Below are 18912 nucleotides of genomic sequence, written 5' to 3' on the forward strand. Positions count from 1 at the left end.
AACAACCCATTTCACATCAAGTCTCTCTTAATCACACCAAGGCACAGCTGGCAGCCATTATACTTAAAGTATGTGGCGTCTACACTCAGGGGCGGATCCAGCCGGCGAAAAGAGGGGGGGGGGGCAAATCTTGAGAAAACAATTTAGCGCCGACTAAGCCGGCCGGTGAAAAATGAGAAAACGCGGGGGGGGGGGGGGGGCTGGGTGTAGAAGCACATTTTTTTTTTGGGTACAGTTTTAGAGGAAAAATTTAGCGCCGACTCAGCCGGCTGTGAATAAGCGGGGGGGGGGGGGGGGGGGGGGGGGGGGGGGGGGTAAGAGCACATATATATTTTTTTAATATATTGGGCCCACTTCGTGAGAAAATATTTAGCAGCGATTCATCCAGTCGGTGAATACGCAGGGGGGGGGGGGGTGTAATATTTTGTTTTGGTGTGGGCGAAATTTAAAAAAAAAATTTGGGCGCCGCTTTTGTTTTTGTTTAAAAAAAGGTTAAATTTACGTTATTATTCTATTTTTTTAAACATTTTTTTTAGACTAGAGGGTGGGGGGGGGGGGGAGCAGGGCCGGAAAAATCGCCACGTGGATCCGCGTCTGTCTACACTGACTTAATGGCACAAACGAACAATTCAAAGACATGAAATTGCAAAAGAATAAATCTCATCCACTTTGAAGTACATGTAGTACAATACTGATAAAATCGTTTATTAAAGATATAATTCTTCTGTCAATATTGTTAGAAGAAACACATTCTTGGTAATAATATAACGTCGGGTATTTAGGGTAGCTGAACAACAACAAATGTAAAAACACATAGATGTTTATACAGGCAAATAAAGTACAAATTGCATTCAGAGAAAGGATCCATCACCAAAGAAAAAAACAAATTATAATAGAACCTACAAATGTACTCGTTATTACACATCTCATGATTGCAATTAATATAAAGATGTCAATACAAGTTGATACTATGAAAGAGAGAAAAGACTAATGCACATGCCTCTCAAAAAAGACATACAAAAGACATAACCTCGCACTCATCAGAGCGAAACTGGAGAACATAGAGCCAAAATAACTACACTACTTTAAGATCCTTTCCTATCCAATCCAACAAGTCTGAAAATTTGAGACAAAAGGCATCATTATGTAATTGCTGAACTAACCCAATTACACATTCCTCTATCGATTGATTTGCTTGAGAGGAATACCTATAGGGGGGGGGGGGGAGGGGTATCTGAAATGATATGTGACATCCCATCAAGGAGTGAAAAGAAAAGTAAAGGAATGCAACATGATCGACCCCTCCCACATATGCTCCAACTTGAGATTCCAGTTATCTGTCTAAACAATTAATTCAATTAATAAGAGCAGCAGCCCCCCCCCCCCCATGACATCAGTGCCCTCTCAGTAACTCAACCCATGCTAAACTATTAACACTACCGATTAATTATCAAAAAACCAAGATCATGACAAGATATCAGTTGACAAGTCTTAAACTGCCTATAACAGGAATATCAATTATTTAAGTTAAACTTACACTGTACATGCACTATGTATTTTCTGAGAAGACTGTAGGTATTTGTTTAACCTTTTCCCTCATAAAAGATAGAGAGATTATATAAAACTTGCACACCAGAGAATTCGAAAATTTACCAGCAATTACCCTTAGCTTAATTACCTAATGTGATGGGTGTATTTTTGCTACCAAAGAATACATGCCAAAATAAAATCAATATGATTTTAAAGAATTGTATACATTTGAATGTGGGCAATTCAACTAAAATTGACCATGAGCCGAACTCATGAAAATTGGCAATGACTTCAAAAATATATATTCCTGTAATGACAAATTTAGTACCAAACACAGGAAAAAAGGTATACAAATAGGAAAAAAATCACCCCGTTCTTTTCTTTGAGTAGAATAATAATATTGAAAATTGTTTACGCATGGCTTAATTGGGTTAACATCTAGCAAGAACTTTAGTACCCCAAAAATGCTCCAAAAAGAAATTGTATAGCAATTGTAAATAGTATAACCTTATATTTAAACAATTATGTTCAGAGTATAAGCTTTTGTTGATACCTAAATAAGACTTATTACTTATTGAGCTCTAAAACTCATACAGTTTTGAATTAAACCGACAATGGTTAATGAAAGAAATGAAATCCCATCGCAAACACAAATAAAAGCAGTCACAAAAAGTCAACACCACCCTCTCCTCAGAAAATACATGCCTATAATTGTGATTTCAAAATTCTGTAATAACCGATACATTGGTTAATTGGTGTGAAAAACCTAAATACAAGCTAAACATAATGAATAAAAAGATTGATTAAAAAGATACTTCATTCTGAGATGACTCTTTTGTAATTAATCAAAATTGTAATAATAATCATAATGCATGTAAGTACTTTAATTGCTGATTTAGAGAGAAGGAGAAAAAGTACATGAGAGGGGAGGATAAAATAATGAAGAATGGAAAAGAGAAGAATGAAAAACAATAATATGGTAAGCAAAAATAAATAAATACAAACATGACAAAGATAATTAAAATCACAGTTGGTTGTTAAGGAGTTGTACGATATAGGGAATAATTGAAGTGCGGTGTCTCTCAGTTCTACAATAGGGTATAGTTATGTGTAGAGAGTTTCATAGTTCATGGCAAGAGGTTTGGCGACGAGTTGGCGATAGAACATAATTCGATCTGGTGATGACTTAAACAGTTTGAGAGAAAAGGATTCAAGAAGGGCAAGACGGCAAGAAGTTAGACTCTGGAGAGAAACGAGTGGTTTCATACAACTGTTCTTATCCAAGGATAATACAGCAGACACGTTTCTGCACTTTCTTCAGACTGCAAGATAACTGTTCGGGAAATTGATGTGGACCAAACTGGAGAAGCGTATTCTAGCGAAGATCGGATATATGTCGAGAAGATGTCTGCTAGATCTTCACATGATACTCTGAGATGTCGTAAATGTATAGTCGCTTGCCGGCACTTGATATCATATCAAACACTTGGAAATTCCATTTGAGATCTGACTGTAACTCCCAGAATTGTCGGAGTGGTGCAGTTTTGGATGGCCTTGTGGTCTAGGTGCAGCATTTGAAGGGCTGGTTGGATACACTTGAGGAAAACTTACTTGGATTTGGTTTTGAACTGCTCACGTGAGTAAAATTCCTTGTCCATTACTAGCTAGTACTTCTGTACTTGTCATGTCTAGTATAGTTACACAGAGTCCAGTTTCTCTCCAACTATTCAGTTACATACTGTGCAATGCAGTGAATGCTCCTGATGGTAAAATGTATCTAAATCACTGACTGTTCTTGCCCCTTTTAATTCTCCCGCAAGATGTCTGAAATGACCATGGTTATTTCAAAATCGCATGTCTTTTCAACTGGAGTTCACCATTCTTTGGGATGTGCTGTTTTGTTTTGGGGAAACCAGGTGAATATTGCTCCACTGATAACTTTGGTCGAGCCATTTGATGCAGTGTTGAAGTTGTTCCTTTGCTAGTAGCTCTATCAAATAAAAGAAACAAAACAGAAAAGAAAAAAATCATTAAATTTTGATAAAAAGTGAAGGAATAATGTAATAACGGATGCTGAGCTTGAGCAAAGCTGCAAAGGAGATAAAAAAAGGGACACCAATCAGACTACTGTAAGATAATTTCTCATTTCAACACTTCGACACAAATTTCCTTACGTGCTTGAGGCTCTATTTTGTTTCCTTTGCAGGACTTTATCTGTTTCAAAGTATTGCAGACTGCTGGCCTCAACTTATCTTCACATTACTGATTTTTTTTTAAATAAATAGTGTATAATATAGGCTTAAACACTATCATTTTAATCTTGAATAAATACCCTTTTTACTTTGTACAGATTAATGTGGCACATTTAAACATTAATATGAATATCATAAGTAGGTGTTTCTTCTAAATGATCCAACAGATGCAATACTAATTGGTAAAGATCGAAAATTACATATCTTGAAAACAGTCCAACATGAAGAAAACTGCACGTTCTCGCAAAACAGTTTATGTTATGCCTCAACAATAACGTTTGCTGTAAAAAGTGCGTGACTATTTCAACACTCTATGCTAGTGGGAGGCGGGTCCGCCAAAACATATATCTTGAGATCAAAGTATCATTAGATTAAATTTTCATTCCTGGATTTTGTACAGTTTGGGGTTTCAGAGATTAAAAAATAAAAAATAAAATCCCTCCATTGTGTAAATTCTATAACGTTATCTGTATTAAACAATGTGAGAGTTTTTTCTATTGGCATAAAGAGAAATCCTTATGTGACCTTTGACCTACTTACCCCAAAATATAATCAGATTGTCTTCCTAAAGTGATACATACATGTACTATTAGCAGGTTTGAAGTTCATACCTCAAATGATTACTAAGATATCGCAATTACAAGGCTTAAAACGCATTCATTAAAAAAAAAAGTGGCAACAACCAAAGGAAATTGGAAATGCCCTTTAGGCTCCCTGCACCAAAAGCAGGCATGGTGTTAGGACTTGTATGTGACAGAAGTAATTGTGAGGCAAAAGAAGCTGTGAAGGTGGAAGGATAGCGAGGATATCGTACATGATCAAGAATGTCAAATGCAATCAGATCTATAAACGAAACTTAAAACAGAATTGGGTGTACAGAATCATGCTACTTGTATGACATCAAAGTATGCCCCCCCCCATGCCCCATGCTAAAACAAAATTCACTCAAATGTGAAGATGCAAGGAAATTTATAAAATTGACTTAATCTCTGGGAAAATCACAAATGATGGGAACACTGGATGTAGCATTAGGTGTATAGGATCATGCTACTTGTATAGCATCAACGTATGACCCCCGCCCATGATGATTATACGACTGAGAGTGCGTCAACCATGATCACTGCTGTTAATGAGACAGCCCCACACCCATTGCTGCTTCGATGTACTTACCCCAATATGTAATTTCTTTCATAGCAGGTAATTAGCAGGCAAGTGGTTGTGTCTAAGGGTTGAATAACAGCTTCAATTGAGGCAAAGTGTCCCCAGTGCTGTCAGCTGCACCATAATCAGGCACGGTGTTTAATAGGACTTGTTACAGAGGTAATTGTGAGGCAAAAGAAGCTGCGAAGGTGGATGGATAGCAAGGATCTCCTACATCTTCAAGCATGTTTGGTTTCTGTTCATAATAGATGCAATATTAACATGAAATTACACTAATTTTATGACAGCTAGCATTCAAATCAATGTGAAGATGTAATCAAATTTATAAACGTAACTTAAAACAGAATAGGGTGTACAGAATCATGCTACTTGTATGACATCAAAGTATGACCACCCCCCCCCCCATGCCCCATGCTAAAACAAAATTCACTCAAATGTGAAGATGCAAGGAAATTTATAAAATTGACTTAATCTCTGGGAAAATCACAAATGATGGGAACACTGGATGTAGCATTAGGTGTATAGGATCATGCTACTTGTATAGCATCAACGTATGACCCCCGCCCATGATGATTATACGACTGAGAGTACGTCAACCATGATCACTGCTGTTAGTGAGACAGCCCCACATCCATTGCTGCTTCGATGTACTTACCACAATATGTAATTTCTTTCATAGCAGGTAATTAACAGGCAAGTGGTTGTGTCTAAGGGTTGAATAACATCTTCAATTGAGGCAAAGTGTCCCCAGTGCTGTCAGCTGCACCATAATCAGGCACGGTGTTTGATAGGGCTTGTGACAGAGGTAATTGTGAGGCAAAAGAAGCTGCGAAGGTGGATGGATAGCGAGGATCTTCTACATCTTCAAGCATGTTAGGTTTTCTGTTTGTATTAAAAAGATGCAATATGAAAATAAAATTAAAAAATTGCTCAAACGGCATTCGATCACTCCAATTTGAAGATGCAAGCAAATTTATAAAATTGACTTAAATAATGTTTGGAAAAATCACAAATGATAGGAACCACTGGATGCTGAATTGGGTGTATAGGACCACCCTACTTGTATGGTGCAAAGTATAACCCCCCCCCTCCCCCTTATGGCTTATATTCATGACTGAGAGGTCAACCTTGATCACTGCTGTCAGTGTAAGGGTTGAATAACAGCTTCAATTGAGGCTTAGGGGGGGGGGGGGGGGGGGGGGCTAAGTTTTCAGAGGGGGGGGGGGGGTAAAATGTCCTTTTGCGGTAATTGTCAGGGGTGATTGTCCGGGGGGGGGGGTAATAGTCTATAGAACCCTATAACAACACGTACTACACCGATGCAGAATTAGGTGCATAGGATCATTACCCCCCCCCTCCCTCCACTATAAATAGCTTTCCCTGAATTGTTCAAGTCAGTGCTTATTGTGTACTACTGTATATGCCCTTTGCTTGTTCGTATTGTTAGATTACAACAGTAATTACCAAAACAATATCATTTTTTTCTTCAAAAATAGAGTTGGGCCAGTGTATGATCCTAAGAAACAATTTTACCAAAAAAAAATTACATTGATAACTCATTTCAATGAAAACATATAAAATCTGATTGATTAAAATATAATGAAATTATAACATAAAGAACAATTAATATACTCCACCTACAAAATATTCAGTGAAAAATCCTGGTTATTATGTGTTAATGGCCAATAACATGCTGTCTGCTCCATAATGCATCATCATTCCATTTTGCCATTTAATGGTCCCAAATACAAAAATAGATTTTTTTTTTTTTTTTTTTTTCAAATCTTGTGATGTGTATTTCTAACAATGAGTTATTCCTATCATTCTCTATCTTTATGAAAAAGAAAAATAATAATTGCAAATTACAATTATGGATGTGGCTCTTTTACTTGTCCTTGCATGGCCCTAGCTTGACTTCCTGCAGGGTACTTTGTGCCAAGTTATTTCTCTAAGAGTGGAATTGATGTGAGGAATATTGCCATTTTCAGTAGGGGCACTGGTCTGAGAATGAAGATTGTCCGCATAAACAAGAATATCCTGGTAAACGCGGACAAGTCTCGACCTAAAAAAATAAGGATAGTCTGCAATTTTCACAGACGTTTTTTCTTCTTCGGTGCTCTGCGGGTACAGGGTTCCTGATCCGCGTGCTGGCAATTAATGCGAAAAAAACGGATTCCGCGTAATAAAATACCCCCAGTTCACCGTCTACTTTCTATGGGTTGTCCGTCTTCCCTAGGATTTATTGTTCATAAAAGTGAAAGTCTCTGCGTAAGTGTAAAATGCATTATGGAGCATCATCGCGGAATTCGTTTTTCGCATCACCAACGCGCGGATCAGGAATCCGGATCCTTCACAAAAATGTGGATGATCCTTATTTTTCTGGATGCGAATGGTCTGCGTTTACGAGGGTATTGTCATTTATGCGGACGATGCTTATTCACGTACCAGCACCCCTACTGATTTTGTGAATAAACCATTGTTGTTTTTTATCGTGTAGGCCTATATAATCTACAGACATGTGCAAGCATTGCGCACAATGAACCGTTAGGCTATACTTTGCAGAGTCCTTGAATGAGTGGTGGAATATTTCACAAGCATGTCAAGAATTTGTAGACAATATGGTCATCTTGACTATAAAATAATTATTTAAAATGAAATACCTACATAGTACATTGGCTATATAGCGCCAAACATGCCAAATGAGGAGAGTGAGCAGCACAAATAGCCGCAGTATTATCAAGGTTTGCCCAAAATTTCATTGAATTTTCTGTTGATCTAGACAGAGTCTATCATAAAGTCTATCGATGCGCAAACGCTAGTGAAACAAAGTGCAATGGAATAAAATCAAGCTTTCAAGGGGCATTTTTTGCAGTTTTTCAACGCGATTTTGAGCTGTGACTGTGAGTGTGAATCAGATGAAATTAAATAAGAGAACTGATTTTTTAAGGTTTAAACTGCAGTATGATTTTGAAGCATCATAATGATTTAGATCTATATTCAATATTCAATTGAACAATAATTTACATTTTCTCCTATTTATAATTTAGTAGGCCTAGACACCTAGATCTAGATCTAGGCTACCGGTATTTGTTTTGTAGACCTAGAAATCTACATAGATCTAGATCTACATGCATGTGTGGAAAAGTAATAGGAAATCCAATGAGTTTTATGACGTCGATTACCGGTTAATTAATGGCTAGACCTTATGCATTGAAATTATAGGAGTGTGAAGTGGAATTTGGTATGCTCAAGTTGGATGAATTTTGATTGTACAACACTTTTTCGTAGAAAAATTGCCAACACACACACACAAATAACGATAGAATCACACACAGAAAAGTTTATATTTGGGACTAGATCTAGATAGGTCTCATGAAATACAAAGGCAAATGGTTTTCAAACAATATTAGTCCTTATAATTAGACTCTATCGATTATTCCTCTGACTAAGATGAATATCTAGATCTATATATTTAAAACTTACGGTATACATTGTAGATATTTTTGGAGTGAAGACAAGGAACCACCAGCAGGGAAAGCTAGCTGCGCCGACCAGCTGAAACTGTATCTGATGCTAGCCGCAGGTATGCGAGCTCTGCGGGTCTAGCGGGGAGCGTTATTTTTTTATGCGGCACAGATTGGGGCATGGCGCGTGTTAAACCTATGGGAAGTACGCTATTTCACTTCTGAATAGTGTCTGCACGTACGTGAGACTAGTCATGTTCGCTAGCGCATTAGCGCTGCGAAGAAGTTTGTATATCCATCGCGAACTATGTGTTTAGATAACATTCCTCTTCGTTTAAGATAGTTAAGTTTTATTGACTAATTATTGTGATGTTCTCCTTATTGACGTGCTGCCTCCTCTTCAGATTTCCAATTTGATTTTAATTGTTGATGTAATGATTTTCCATGCGGTAGTGGATTACATGTTACACTATTAAAAACAGACCTCTACTACGTACTTACACTGTCTAGTACGCACACGACCAGTATTAGTCTGTAAATCAAGACCCCTTTAAAAAAAAAGCCCCAATCTGTGCCGCATAAAAAAATAACGCTAGCGGGGACGCCGGCGGTCGACGCCAGTCCTGGGCGTACTGCAGAGAGCTAGCCTTGCCGGGTCGGGCTAGCTAGCCCTGCCAGCTAGGCCGGACCCATGGGGAGCGTCGGGGTTTTAATGCCCCTTTTCCTTCCAAAAAAAGCAAAGAATTTTCAAATAAATGTTCAGTTTACGCATTCAGAAATGCCTCAGAATGTACCATAAAGCATCTTATAGTTCAATTTTTTTTCCGGGGCCCTTTGGCCCCGGACCCCACGCCGATTTAACACTTCATGCCCCTCCTTTAAAAAAAAAACTCTTGGATTCGCCGCTACAGCGGGTCGAGCATGATGTATTTCGCATAGGCTGCACTCCCTGATAATACGCACGCGTATTCCGCACAAGCATTCCCAGCAACTTACTGTTACAGAATATAATCTAAAGGCGACGATCTACAGAAGCTGAGTAGCGCGCGCGCGCTGGAAGACTTGTTTCCTCAGTATCTTACTGGGTCATCAGTATATTCTAGGTGACAATATAGTTCCAGTACATGACTATTGCAACTATATCACCTAGGTTATCAGATTATATTCTGCTCTGATATTAACCGACCACATTGGGTAATCCGCTACGGTACTTTGCTGACTCGATTATTGGTATCAGGTGCTTATTACCAATCATGTGTAAGATTATGTTTTGACTAATTCGTGATGATACAAATTTTGGCGGGAAACCGCCTTCTAATTGATATATTTGGTAAATTATTATATCTATCTGGACTGGATAGATATAGGGTAGTCCCATATACATTTTTCTGTGTACAGTGCCTGTAACTTTACCAAGACTGGGCCAAATTTCTTATCATTTTGATAATTCCAGAACCTTGCAGTACGCACTATTATATGCTAGATGATCAATCTTTTCTGATCGATTCCACGACGTTGCTTTCACAATGCAATCGCATGACCAGAACTGGTCTATACCTTAAAGTTTACGCTTTTTCAAAATCATTTACCACCAACGCCATTTGCATGTATTTTCATACAATTATGGTTATTGTTACGGATATGTGTTAGTTAGCATTTCATACATATGCGTAAATGATGAAAGCGTGCGCCATGAGCGATGTTATAGTCCAATTGGAAGAGCCGTATTATGGCCGTTTCTGTACAACGCTTACTGAATGATCATCTACTGCGCATTCGCAAATGTGTGTGCATGTGTGCTGCGTGTTTGAATTCATGTGCTACATGCGATGCGTTTCGTTTATGTAGTCCATGTCTCATCATGGACCGTCTCAAAAAAGCCTTACTTCAACGCGGACTCTCTTTCTAAAAAAACACATTCGTCAAAAGAAAGAAACGACTTATAATTACATAACGGATCACGTAATTCCTCTATACAATCCATGGATCGATCCTCTGAGTGCTGACATATATTCTAAGAAACTATACCGGATGATCACTTTTTCTACATAATAATAGAATATCTTTTAATGGGTAAAATACAGCAGAGGGTATTCTCTTGACTTTAAAAGAAAGGACAAATATATTTTAATATTTCGCACTTGTTTAATATGCAACTTAAACATTTGGTTTACTTCTACGAGCTTTACAAAGACTGTAATGAAACGGAATAATTTGTAATCGTTAACAATGTATTCTTTAATTACACTTGGTAATACATATTTGAATAATCTTTAAATTAAAAAGTGACCGAAATACTAAATGCCTGATAAGAACTTAAAATACTTAAGTTATGGTATATCTCCTTTTATTTTGGAAATTGAAGACAATACCTAATGCCGTTCTGTAATACCGTTCTTCTTCTCATTTAACTTCCGAAACTTCCTTAATACAGATGATGCGGGTTTGCGACTTAGATAGGGATCTGATCAGTATTCCGGGTTCGTAGAGGTCAAGCTAGCAAGTGGCAGTTGGAGTCCATTGTATATTGATGATTTTGAGTGGGGTGATTGGGACTTGCCTAAGCATCAGTATATCTCGAACATCTATCATCAGCTTGGACTCGGGAAGCTCAACTGGTGGGATAGTGTGGAATATAGCAGGACTTACAGTAAGGCAAGGTGACGAAGTATCTTTACGGATTTGCGCACCACCAAAGCTGCATATTTTATCCTAAAGAATGTTAAACTTTTATCATTTTAATAATCATATTCAATACTATGATGAAAACTTTAAGATGCATTGCGCATATGGACACGTTGTATCATCCGCTCAATCTGACTGACGTGCATAGAACAAATAAGCATCTTTGCATGAAAAGTGCAGTTTTCTAAAAAGTGCGTTTCTTTCCAGCATTGGGGTGCCCGGAGGGGGGGGGGGGGGGGGGAGGGGGAGGGGGGGCACTTGGCTTACCTTTCAAAAAATACAAATAAAAAAAAATAATATGCAATTTCTTTGTACTTTTGTCGGAAAAAAATATACAAATTCAGCACAATGTCGTCTCTTTTTGCATTGGAGAAGAGCAAAATAGCTAGTTTCAATCACACTTCGGCCGCTCTCGCTAGCTCTCACTTGTTACATTGTGGTCAGACAGTTTTGGGGTGAGCGGCTAATGAATATACTAATTGTTAGCTTTCTTCTGGTATTAAAGGATCACTCTAACCCAACTAACATAGGGTGGTATTCCGGTAGCGCGTACTAAGTTAGCGCGTACTTAGTTAGTTCACACTTTTATGGAGTTGCAAACTAATTTACCCTGTACAGATTATTTTAATCCTTCAATGAAAAGTGTCAAAAAATTTTTTTTTGCAATGAAATGGGAAGAAAAAGATAATATGAGTATGAACTAAATTTCAACAAAGTCTTTGGTAGATTATCTTTGTCATGAATATTGAAGGAGGAAGATAAAACCTAGCATTCCATAGAAGTGTGAACTAAAATTCTTGTTTAGTCTGGACTTAGTCCTGGCTTAACTTATGAGAATACCACCCATAGCCTTTTAAACATGAATACATCTCTATTTATTAATATTCCAGCCTCTGATTTTTCAGAAAATCTGTATATTGACCAAAAAATGATAATAACCATCCATTTTTCACAAATCTCACGCTTGCTGGGCTACGTCCCTCGAAAAAAAGTAATACTGTCACGTGGCTTGATGACGCATTTGACGTCACTGCGGGAATGTCCTTGTATTTATTTGTCCTACAACTAAGGATCTTACAATCTCAATGTAATTCATAATTAGGAATGACGAAATGGCCAGAAACGTTCTGGGGTTATCAAGTGCATATTATTTTTTGGAATAAATGTCTCTTTTTTCAATTAATATTATAGTTTGCCTTTTTAAAGACATTTTAATGCCTTAACAACCCTCCTTTTCACCGACAAGACATAGTCGCAAACAGACGCTTTGTGCCTAAACTCGTACCACAGTCCTTTCATTATTTTGCGTGCACGTTGTTGTCAGTCTGGCGTCAGTTTCCTTTAGAACAACAAACCATCAAACGAGTGGGCAAAGAGTCTACGGTATTAATTTTTATCATTATGTTTTGGCATTCGTGCTCTTATACGCTTGCGGCTTAGTTTCGTTTTTTTCAATTCTATTGCTGGAATCTCCCGATACTATCAAGCCACCAAGAAAGGATTATGAAGCAGGATACTAACTGAGTTACGATTTAGACCGCTCGTTGTCACTCCGATATAGAGTAAAGTACCCGGTTTTCGGCCACTTAAGACAAAATCCTATTTATTGGACTCTTTACTTCCTATTTATTATCATTTCTTGTTCAAATCATGAAGCAAATATTATTATTGTTTAAACAAAAAAAGAATCCCAAAAAAAAATCACGAATTGCCATGACAATATTCATTTCAATTTTCACTGTTTTGGAGCCGGTTATCGGCCGAGCGTTTCAGTTTACGGCCGCATGTACAAAGTCAATAGGAAGCGCTCGCGCGCGCCGTGCGTTTCCGCGCTGATGTATAGCACAAGCGGGCGGAGCAGGTATCCCACGCAGGAGCTCCCGGGTGCTCGCCTGACCGAATACAGGCACAGCGGTGATCGGAAGTTGGAATCTGAATTAGACGGACATATCGTGTGTGCGTCGCGGTGTGCGGCTGCATTGATTTAATACATGCGATGAGATACTTTTGAGCTTGCGACCAGCACAAAATCGGGCTCTATATCTGAAAAATACTTGAAATAAAGCTCATTTTATGGTACCCATATTTCTTACATACACGCGTAAGAAACTCGATTTTTCAGATTTGGGTAGCGGGACCGCCGATTACATCGCTAAAATGTGATATTTTAGGATATATTTTTCATTGCAAATGTGGTTCTTCAGTGACACTGGCATGGTATGGTATGTGTGGGATATGTGTTATGCTATTATGCGATGTATTTTAAAGTGATTTTACCATGTATCCAACCAATTGGCCGAAAACCGGAGCTGACCGATTACCGGGTACTTTACTCTATGCACTTTCAATTTCACCGTACGTGCGCATGAATGTATTGACTCTCTATGCTTTGCTAGAGTGCTAGTGGAGTACGAGTGGTTTAGTCTAGACATACGTTAGATCTGGCCTATATTCTATCAGTCTCAGTCAGTTGACAATTTACATAAGGTCTAGATCTACCGGTCTGCTTCTGCCTCAGCCTCAGGCGCTTGGTCCAGCTCTGGCTCTGGCTCTGGCTCTGGCTCTGGCTCTGGCTCTGGCTCGAACTGATAGTGATAGGGTTCGATGTTACTGTGGTAAATTGTCAGCGCTTGTTCAGAACTGTGAGACCATATTTTCTTTGTATCTCGACCCGTGATTCCGTCATTGAGATGCCCTACTATAACATATCCCAAATCAACTAAATCCTCAGCAATTGTTCAAAAAGTGGTAATGCTTTAAAAGTCGTTATCTTTCTTACCTGTTTCGTGTCAATTATCTAAATTGTTTGGAAGTATTTTCCCTAAAACAAAGACATTAGTAATAAGTATGCATGCACGTTCTCACAAGTTTCACGGTAAGCGCTGCACAATACAAGTGCATACCGAACTGACGATAGGGTGCGGGTGCACGCGGGTGCGCGAAGTCATCGACCGTTATGATCATCATCAGTTCATAATGTGAATTACTTGCATGAATTTAATGAGGATCTGAGATTACTGTCGCTTACTTTACGCACGCGCATGCGCCCGCACCCCATCGTCAATATGCACTTGTATTGTGCAGTGGTTTGCCGTGAAACCTGTAAGAAAGTGCATGCATTTTGTCTTCGATTTTAGGAAAAATACCCCCCAAAATATAAGAAAATTGACACAAAACAGGTAAGAAAGATAACGACTTTGAAATCATTACCATTATTTGAACAATTATTGAAGATTCGATTGATTTTGGGTATGTTATAGAACTTATAGTACAGTATTTCCATTCAAGTGCTATGTTATGTTTAGTATAATTGTCTCCCGCAGTGACGTCATATGCTATTGCGCAATACACCTCCGAAACTGAGATTTTTTTCTGAGCGTTCTGAGTGGTCATTTTTAATGAAAGATTCCAGAATTATTGATGATTTCTAAGAAAAATCATTGTCATGTTCGGAATCTCCGTCGAAAATTATTTTACCCCTTATAAAAGAGAACCATGGTAACCATGGTAAAACCATGGTACCGCATTTGGTATTACCATGGTTATATGACAAGTACCATCGTATACCATGGTAATTCAAAATTTGTACCATGGTACTCTATGGTACCTGTGGTACTCGTCTCTAACCATGGTACTACCACGTAAGAACCATGGTAATACCATGCAAGAACCATGGTATTACAACGGTAATATGACAAGTACCATGGTATACCATGGTACTTCCGAATTTGTACATGGTACATTGTGGTACTTAATTGGCAGTTGTATGTTTCTAACCATGGTTCAGTATCATGGCTGTATTGTATTTTTCTCTTTTTCTTTGCAATTAATTCACATATCCATCAAGGGGAAACAAATATGTTGTTTGTCTTGTTTGTCTGATTGATTTTATTTCTACGTTCAAATAACATGTAAGAGGCTATACATGTTAACATAAGTATTACATAGCTAATAATGCCTAATAATATTATACACTAACCATAGTTAGTATACAATTAATGTGCAGGTATATGAGTGGTTCGGTAGAATCGTTTGCAATTTAAAAAAAAATCAACACAAAAATTACCGGACGCATTATTAAAATCAAATTATAGCAACAAAAAAAAAAAAAAATATATAAAATAAGTATCATAAAGAAGAAGATCGAAAAATTATTTTAAAAAAGAAGAAAAAGTTGTTAAAAAAATTAACAATAATAATCAGAAGAATCATAAAAAAACATGATTATTATGATTATTTAATTTTTTTAAATTATAATTTTATAAATGTAGAGAGAAAAAAAAATCGATATCGCGTGTATCCAGTAAAATTATCTAGTTTCATAGTCCATCAGTTTTCTAAGATTTTAGTCTAAATGAAAAACTGACAATTAAAAAGTAGGCCTACAGCTAGGAATCTGACTCACATTTATTATATTAAGAAATGCATTAATGCATTGTAAGACTTGTTCAATTTTTATTACGGGAAAACAGGAGTGGAAAAGTCAACTTTCATTTGGCCATTTATCAATGGTGTGTAAATGTAGAAATTATGCAACAGCTTGAAATTTATTTAAATTCAGCCGGGAATCGGCGGGTCATCAGTCAGTCACTACCGGCAGGAGCGCAGGAGTTTCCCTCAGTTTTGACCTGAAATCGACCACCGACCGAGAGGAAATCGACAGGACATCACCCAGGTATCGCTAGGACTCTACAGCCTGCTTGACTTTTCCAAAAAACTTTGAACGATGCCTAAATTCAAGCAGTGACCGAGCAGGCTACACATCGGTCGGTCGCTGCTCTGAGTTGTGACCATAGCTTAAACGTCCATATGCGGAGTCATTTATTTGCTAAACGATTCAAATTTATGGATGCTTCCTTCCCAGGTGTTTGCGGTGTTGAAGCATTTCATTCACCTGCTATTAGTCTGTGCACTCCAATTGCCAAAACGCAAAATTCGTTTTTTTTTTTTTATAGTTTCATTTCATAAGTAAATTAAAAAAAATACTACGTTCTGCACAGCAGAGACAATATGTGTTCCTATTTTACATGTAAAGTGCCTCTCCCCTCAATGTGTCATAGTTAATTTTCACATTCACATGATAGAACTACCTGCCCGATGAAGCCAGTTTGTGGTCAACTTCTTTCAAGAGACAAATCCAAGCAAACGTTTCCATTTGATGTGCCTCATTGCACAAGCATCACCTGTATGTTAAGGCCCGGCCACACATAGACGACGCACGGCCCGCGCATGGAAAATCGGGAAAAGGTCGTCTGCCTAAAGACCCGGTCACACATAGGGACGCATGGAAGACGCACGGCCGGCGCACTGAAAATCGGAAAAAGTCGTGAGCCCGACTTTTGTCAGGATTTGGGAGAAGCTAGCGAGCTGACACCGAATGCAAAGCGTATTGATGAACTCAATGAGGAACACGTAACATACACATTTATGTACCATTGTTTATACCGACAGGGCAAAAAGGGAATCGGAAAACTCACTGATAGATCTGCATTCAGGTGCGTCAAACTAAGTATATATACAGTGTGAGTCAAAAAAAGTTTACACCTAGATACGTGTTGGAAACGTTTTTTCCTTTCAGATCGACAACAGTGTGTCTTGTTTGAAGGGGTAAATTCGGATTGTAAACAAGTTCCTTCCGGTGTGCCACAGGGTTCCGTTATTGGACCGATCTTGTTTAATTATTTTACAGCCGACTTATCTGACATTGCTTCATCCCCCTTCCTACAATATGCTGATGACACAGTTTTTTATCGTGAAGTGTATACCGACAACGACTCTCATTTGTTGCAAACTCCCTTGAATAATATACTTCTGCGGTGTATTGACCATGGCATGGTCCTGAACTCACCTAAGTGCAAAGTAATGCACATAACTAGATCCCGTAAATTAATTACTACTGTTTACTTTAATGACGGAAATCCTTTAGATGTATTTTAGTCGTATAAATATCTAGGACTTACTTTTTCGCGAGATCTGAGTTGGAGACCATTTTCAATGTGTTGTTAACAGCTGTTCTATGCTCTGTGGGTTTATTCGACGTACCGTAAAACCAGAAACTCAGCTATTCTCACAAAACTCTTTTGTTTATTATGTCGACCTGTGATTGAGTACGGCATACCAAAATCAACAGAACCATATCAGAGTTATCGAAGGTGTCCAAAGGCGTTTTACCCGACTCTGTTTCCCTTACGAAGTTGCCAATTCCTTATCATACACGGAACGCCTGTCTCGCCTTAACATGCCCCCTCTGTATAACAGACTTGTGTACCTATCAATGTCATTCGAATTAAGAGCTTACACAGAATTAATGACATCCCTGAATATATGCTACCACTACCAGCCCCAAGTAATAGAATAATCCATACACTTGTTTTCAATCATAAATTTGCAAGATGCAATAGCTTGAGATTTTCTTGTTTTTATGTTTTTCCCAGATTTTGGGAGCACCTCTCAGAGGAAGACAGAGACTTGTGTCTTGGTACCAATATCTTTTCTTATCTGAAATCCGAAATTCCCTCTTTGAATTGCCTCCCCTTGTAGAAGCATACTAGCTTGCTTTCACACTTTTTTCTCTATCATAGAATAACTCACACTTTGATATATATATTATTGATTTCTGAATGCGTATGTTGTTATTATTAAGTTCGTATCTAATGTCCTCTCTCTTTTAATTTGTTCCATCACTTCATCGTTACTTTGATCACTTTGTCTTTTACATTTGTCTAGGAATCGATAATAATGTTCCCCAATTTTGACAACTTCCAATCATATCAATAATAATTGTCCATAATTTTGATAACTTCAAATCAAATTAAATTAATAATAATGTTATACAGTTTTGCTAACTTCCAATATAACCGTATCCTCATGACTGTATGAAAAGAAAGTTTTCTGCATTTAACATGTATTTATACATGCATTGTTTGAACATCTCTTTTTTCAATCCTTAAAAAAAATAATCCTACGATATTTGATCTACATGTATATTACCGTTTGTTTTAGTTACACATTCATTTTAAAATCATGTTGACCTTATCTTTATATTTTGTTTTATGTAAGCACCAGCCAATGTGGAGAGCCTCTAGACAGAATTTTTAAATTCTTTTAGGTGATCCTCAGGCGTTTGCTGATTGTCATGTTTTGTATGTTATCATCTTGCCTGGAAATAAAATAAATAAATCAATCAATCAACCAATCAATAAATAGATATCGTTTTGAGATTGACCTGATCAGTATTCAGGCTTGGTAGAGGTCAAGCTGGCAAGTAGCAGTTGGAGTAAACTGTTTTTTTATTTTTATTATAATGGTAATTGGTTGTCTCGATATCAGTATGTCTCGAACATCTGTCGTCAGCTTGGACTCGGTGAACTCAACTTCTGGGATAGTTTTGAATATAGCAGCACGTACAGTTTGACAAAGGTAACGAGATGTCCTATCTGAGTTGCGCACTACAGAGGTTGCATATTTTATCCTAAGGATTGTTATATTGGGGGAGGTGGGGGTTAATCATTATACTCAATTTGATAAAGATGACAAACGAAACTTCCAGGTCCGTTTTGAGGTGCCTGAGCGTGTGTGCACCCTGTATTTCTTTGGCGGCTACTTGGTTGTGACCCAATGATATATGGACGCCAATAGGCTCGCGTTTACACATCGCAAACAATTATTTGTTTGCATTCCCATCTTACACTACAAGAACTACCCATGGCTTGCTATTGTCCGGAACATTATTATCAGCGCCTCCTAATTTGAAACCGTCAACATGGAAAAGGTACGGTGCCTGTCACTTGAAATAGAACATCTCCAATACGGTTGGTTGG

At 37.9% G+C, this 18912-nt stretch overlaps 1 long non-coding RNA gene across 1 annotated transcript; it reads right to left on the reverse strand.

Moving 5' to 3' along the window:
• Positions 1-675: 675 nt before the first annotated feature.
• LOC105446048 lies at positions 676-8498 on the reverse strand. The gene is made up of 4 exons (XR_004064502.1): positions 8427-8498; positions 5599-5825; positions 4953-5178; positions 676-3520 (listed from the first exon to the last, which is right to left on the reverse strand). It is a non-coding gene; the product is annotated as an uncharacterized LOC105446048 (long non-coding RNA).
• Between the last annotated feature and the right edge of the window lie 10414 nt (positions 8499-18912).

Source organism: Strongylocentrotus purpuratus, unplaced genomic scaffold (assembly GCF_000002235.5).
Source record: "Strongylocentrotus purpuratus isolate Spur 01 unplaced genomic scaffold, Spur_5.0 spur5_scaffold_17, whole genome shotgun sequence".
Taxonomy (NCBI): Eukaryota; Metazoa; Echinodermata; class Echinoidea; order Camarodonta; family Strongylocentrotidae; genus Strongylocentrotus; species Strongylocentrotus purpuratus.